Raw genomic sequence first — 6,505 nt, 5'->3', positions numbered from 1 at the left:
CCAGAATATCTGCGGGCATATGATAAACCCAGTGTCAATGTTCAGTCTTATTGCTACCACACCCGCACCCTAATCCTCATTGGCTTTGGTCAGGCTGTTTCCATGGGCCCTGCCCCACCTTTCCTCACGCCTAGGAAGAATGAAGTGTTCCTTGTGTTGTCCTTCTATAGCAGGGGTCATATTCCTCTACTCCAGCAGTTACTGCATTGCACTGGGGTTAGTTGTTCTTGTGTGTGTCTGATCCAACAGTTGGGGGATCCTCGAGGGCAGGGAACATGTCTTTCCTACTTTTGTGTCCTCTACTTCTTTTTTTTCTTTTTTGAGACGGAGTCTCACTCTGTTGCCAGGCTAGAGTGCAGTGGCACAGTCTTGGCTCACTGCAAACTCTGCCTCCCAGGTTCAAGGGATTCTCCTGCCTCAGTCTCCCTAGTAGCTGGGACTACAGGCACTTGTCACCACACCTGGCTTTTTTTTTTTTTTTTTTTTGTATTTGTAGTAGAGACGGGGTTTCACTATGTTGGCCAGGCTGGTCTCGAACACCTGACCTCATGATCCGCCCGCCTCAGCCTCCCAAAATGCTGGGATTATAGGCGTAAGCCACCGCGCCCAGCCTGTGTCCTCTACTTCTACCAGAGTAGAAGTCTGGAGGACAGTAGATATGACAATGTGTGAATGATGACATGATAAGTAACTGAATGAATGAATGAATGAATTGGCAGCAGAGGCAGAACGAGCACTGGGTGCTAATAATGGTTATAGTGGAAACTTGTTTATCTCTTAAGTGAGATAATAAACAAAAGTTTACTTCCTGGAATACTATCTCCATGGTAGATAAATTCTTTCTTGAATACCAGTACATCTCCAGTAATCAGTTACCCAGCTCTGACTTTTCCTTTGCCCCTAGAAAGGGCTTTCGTTAGCTAAAATGTAATCGTGCTCATTCTCATCTCTATAAACATAAATTGTACTTTTTGTGGCCTAGTTCCTCCCCCACCTGTAATTCTATGCTAGGTATAGAACAAACAGGAACTTCTAACTTGATTGTAAGATCTCTGCCCTTTACTCTCAATGGCACCACGGGCCAGTAGTGCTGAGGATTTCATGATTGCTGCTAATGATAATGAGGCATTTGGAGAGCTCTGACTTGCAACCTGGATGAGAAAGAATTGGCTCTTTTCTGAAAACTACCTGCCACCGTTTGCTGCTCCATGCTCTTGATATGATTTAGATTGTGCATTTGTAGTCAATAGACTTCCACAGTTTATAGTAAACAGCCAGACTTAACTAAACGTCTAACTTCTCTGTGAGGTTTGCAACCTTGGTTCTGCCCTTGGCAGAAGCACGTGGCACGCTCTTCAAAAGTGCAGAGAGGGGCAAATCCTCCTCCATGTTCCCTGATTTTCTGCACAAACCAGATCTCCCCAGCTCATTCCACAGAGATATTTATGGTTGCTGGCTAGCAGACATATTGAAAATATGCATGGCACGTTGCCAATGTGCAGATCTGGAAGAAACAGGAGCCTGTCAGTCCTGTTCCACCCCACCCTGCCACAGCCCTGGCAAGCCCCATCGGTCAGTTTGTGCTGTGAACCCTCCCACTCCATTGCAGGCGATGCTTATCAATAGCAACCGTGGCCTCCTCCCTCTGCTCTCTATAACATAACAGGCCGGCAGTGCCCAGAGGATTTTGACTATTCCAGTTTTAGTAAAAGTCTGGGGGAAACCCACGTAAGCAAGTCTATTGTTCTTGAGGAGAAAAAGAGTATGACTTTGGTGTAGAGAAAAGAGGAGGACAGAATCTGCAGAGGGGTAGGAGGCAGGATGACAGTCTTGGAGAATGGCACAGGTGGAGGCCAGAATATGGTGGATCCAGGCAAATCTGAACTGACAGTGGGCCAGGATGCGCTGCCTCGCAGGGAAGGTGCAGCCCAACCCCAGCTTCCCAGGAAAGACTTCCCCCTGAGTTGTAAGCCGGCAGTGTGGGATTCAGTGGGTGGACAGTGTGGGATTCAGTGGGGAAATACTACAACATGAGTCAAACAGCAGTAACCATGGTGACAACACTGAAAGCCAGCTCTCTCTGGCTCATGTCTCCACCAGCACACACACAGGACCCAGCCCTCCACATTTAGGTGGCCTGCAGTGAGGCCCCATTCGGGTCTATATTCTGTATGAGGGCTCCTTGGTGGCAAGTGACAGAGATCAGCGTCAGCAAGCCTGAGCAGAAAAAGGATGCGAAAAAGGGAGGTGGGCCGGGCGCGGTGGCTCACACCTGTAGTCCCAGCACTTTGGGAGCTGAGGTGGATGGATTGCTTGAGCCCAGGAGTTCAAGACCAGCCTGGATAACATGGCAAAACCTCATCTCTACAAAAAATACAAAAATTAACCCGGCAGGGTGGTACGCACCTGTAGTTCCAGCTACTTGGGAGGCAGAGATGGGAGATTCACTTGAGCCCAGGAGGTCAAGGCTGCAGTGAGCCATGATCGTGACACTGCACTCTAGCCTGGGCAGCAGAGTGAGACCCTGTCTCCAAAAAAAAAAAAAAAAAAGTGTTGGGGGAAGTTGGGGTTGGATTCCTTGGATTTAGAATCTGAGGAAAAAAGAGGAAGGGTGTGGGGGCAAGAGTAATACACAAAATCCAAATGCAGACGTGAGACCAGGCCTCAGGAATTTAAATACTACAGGACTCTCTTTGTCTTGTCCCTTCCGTCTGTACAGCTTCTCAACTTACCTCTGCAGACCGGCTTTCTCTACTCTTCCTTTCTCATGGCAGAATGTGCATGGCTCCCAGGCCGACACGCTGCAGATGCAGCCACACATACCAACTGACTCACAATCCATCAGGGGCCCAGACTCAAGCTTTCAGGCGAGAGAAACCAAATACTCAGCTGCGTTCGGAGTTCCTTTTTATTCTTGTTGCAGGTGAGCCGTGACTATCAGGGGCCAGTGGCGTGAGGGTAAAAGGAATTTATCAAGACAGTTGTAGGTAAAGAAAGGCAGATTTATTAGAGAAAGTATAAAAATATGTTGCAAGGAAGCAATGGGCAGGCTGGCAAAAGAGAAGCTGAATGAAAGGAGACAAAGGCTTGGTGGGGATTTTATAGGATAGAGCTCGTGCTGTGTGCTGAAGAGGGTTTTGTGCAGTACTGATGATGTCAAGGTTGCAGTGAGCTAACTTGCATTCTTTCTATCAGCCGAGGATCTGGAGATAGCTGGGAGCAGGAAGATTGTGTGTTACTTACGCAAGAGGGCTATGTGTCCTGGACCATGAAGAAAGGCAGACTTATAGCTTATCTGCTTTTTTTTTTTTTTTTCTTTTAGACAGAGTCTCACTCTGTTGCCCAGGCTGCAGTGCAGAAGCACGATCTTGGCTCACTGAAGCCTCTGCCTCCCTGGCACAAACGATTCTCCTGCCTCAGCCTCCCGAGTAGCTGGGACTACAGGCACCTGCCACCATGCCTGGTTAATTTTTGTATTTTTAGTAGTGATGAGGTTTCACCTTGTCATCCAGGCTGTTCTCGAACTCCTGACCTCAAGTGATCCACCCATCTCCACCTCCCAAAGTGCCGGGATTACAGGTGTGAGCCACCGCGCCTTGTCTGCTTTCTCTTTTTGCTTTCCTTTGATCCCACCAACCCAATTCTCCACTTCCCTCAGCCCCCAGTTAGGACTCCACAATTCTCCCAACTCCATTTAAGGTGAGAGGTCATGAAGTACTAGCTTGGCTGCTGGGCCACTTTATGAGGATGGCAGGGAGGGGATTCTGAGGAGGTGCCCCATGGGTGTCTATGCTGGCACAGGTCCCTGTTGCCACTCACAGTGTTATTCTTGCCATTCCCACTTTCTCAGATCTCTACAAGCCTGCCCCTACTCCTTATTTAGGTCTCAGCTCAAATATCACCTCCTTGGAGAAATCTCTGCTGACCACACTTGCTGAACTGACAATCGGCTCCTCCCCTGCCCTTTTCTGATATGGAATGAATTGTGTCCCTCTCTGCAAAAAAATTCATATTGGTACCATCCTAGCCCCGGGCACCCAGAATGTGACTGTATTTGGAGATAGGGCCTTTAAGGGGGCAATTAACTTAAAATGAGGTCTTAATCCAATACGAATGTGTCCTTCTAAGAAGAGGAGATTAGGACACAGACAGGCATGTAAGAAAGACCATGTGAAGATATAGAGAGACGTACAAGCCAAGGAGAGAGGCCTCAGAAGAAACCCACCCTCCCAACATCTGATCTTGGACTTCTGGCCTGCAGAATTGGGAGAAAATAAATTTCTGTTATTTAAGTCACTCAGTTCCTGGTGCTTTGTTACAGCAGCCTTAGCAAGCTCGAACACTCTCTATCCCTTTCCCTGGTTTTATATTTCCTCAAGAGGCAGGTGTTTCAGATCAGGCAGCGTGGTTAAGATCATAGCCCTATAGCGTGGTTAAGAGCGTAGCCCTGGGCGTGGCTGCAATAAGGGCAGTAGTAGTGGCAGCAGCCACTTCCTGTGTGTAGACAGGAGAAGTGACTGGTAGGAATGTGGGTGTGGTGGTGGCTAGTGCTGAAGACAGGCCTGGGTTAGGCTTGAGGGACAAACAAGGAAGGTTAGGCTGAGGTGGCCAGGGCTGAGCCTGGGCTGGAGAAGGGGCTTTGCACCTGCGGTGGCACCTGGGACACCTCTTCTCCCTGATGCTGTTGGCCTGCCCATCCAAGGCAGGAGGGGCTGACTCCCTTCTAAGCAGGTTCTGGCTCTCACTCTGTTCCCAAGGGGCTCTAGTTGCAACCTAGTTGGTAAGACCTCATAAACCATCATTGGGCACATTACTGCCACCAACCCTATTTCATTTGTTGACCAGGTTTTGGTGAGCCTGTTCATTCAGCGAGCTAGAAGGGGTGGATTTTGCAAAATAGTTGAGGCATATATTAGGCCCCCACTAAAGGCCTTGGATATGAGTAAGTACATGCAGATAACTGGGACTAGAAACAGCAGACAGCTACAGTCATTTCGTTCTAGAATTGGAAATTGCTTTGTCTTCAAGGCATAAATGGTTCCCCAGAACACTCAGCCTCTCTTTCAGTCCCTAAGTCTGCCAGCCACCCAGAATCCAGTTGTTGACACCAGAAAGACCAAATGCCCTGAGGCCTGACCCAACTTTTCACTTGTCACCCAGATGCATTAACACCATGTAGACACACAATTGCCAAACTTGCCTGGGCTCCCCGGGGTCCAAATGTGAAAACTGGAAAGCTGCTGCTTTGCTCTTTTCTGGCTCTTCCTGTATTCTGCTGTCTACAAGACTTAATACCAACATTTCTGTTTACATTTCATAATGTAAACATTCATAATGTCTACATTGTGAGACATTCTTTCCCTATTTGGCCCACTGTAGTGCTAATTTCTGGGAAATTTCTCTCCTCTTTTCTGGCTTGTTTCAGGTTCACTCACTTTTTATATTTTCATAGTTCTTCTATTCTCCTCTTTCTTTCCTTTCTCTCTGGTTCTATTTTCCTATTTAAAAGGTGACTTTAAAAAATTGGCTCTGCTGCCGGGCCTGGTGGCTCATGCCTGCAATCCCAGCACTTTGGGAGGCTGAGGTGGGTGGATCACCTGAGATCGGGAGTTGGAGACCAGCCTGACCAACATGGAGAAACCCCGTCTCTAATGAAAATACAAAATTGGCCGGGTGTGGTGGTGCATGCCTGTAATCCCAGCTACTCAGGAGGTTGAGGCAGGAGAATCGTTTGAACCCAGGAGGCGGAGGTAGAGGTGAGTTGAGATTGCGCCATTGCACTCCAGCCTGAGCAACAAGAGCGAAACTCCGTCTAAAAAAAAAAAAAAAAAAAAAATATATATATATATATATATATATATATATATATATATATATAGGCTCTGTTTTCTCCTCCAATTACTGTCTTTCTTTCTCTTTTCTGCTCATCCTTAAAGACTTTCCCTTTTTGTTCTCATCTTCATCTCCTACTCTTCTGGCTCTAACTGAAGTTCTTACCCAGTTTCCCTCCTGACCTTCTGGACCGCCACCTGCTTTCCCAAGGTTCCTCCTTTCCCTCCTGTGGAGATGCCTCTCTTAGAACCCTTGCTTTTATCAGGGGCCTACAATCTCTGCATCAGTAGAAACCAGCCAGCCTATTTGTTTGAGGGCTAACACTGCCTTGTGCCTTATTTCAAATAACACAGTGATCTGTACATAGAAGTTACTCAATGATATTTTAATTGATTTTATTAGGTTCCTTTTTACGCTTATCTTAGAAGAGGTATATGACTTTGGATTGGGTAATAAAGAGCTGTTTATTGCATGTGTACAAATTATAAATTCCCAGGCACACCTTGATCATATCAGGATCGTTTTGTTAGCTTTATGGGGCATGAAGTTGGCACCAAAGTATTCATGGGGATGCACAAGTAAGGAAGTGAAGCCAAAAGGATGTCTGATCATACAATCAGGTGTAAGCAAGCCCCCTAAGTAGCCAGGGCATGAACTTCGTCTATCTCCGAAA

Source organism: Macaca nemestrina, chromosome 7, assembly GCF_043159975.1.
Source record: "Macaca nemestrina isolate mMacNem1 chromosome 7, mMacNem.hap1, whole genome shotgun sequence".
Lineage (NCBI taxonomy): Eukaryota > Metazoa > Chordata > Mammalia > Primates > Cercopithecidae > Macaca > Macaca nemestrina.
Note: the sequence above shows the minus strand (reverse complement) of the source record.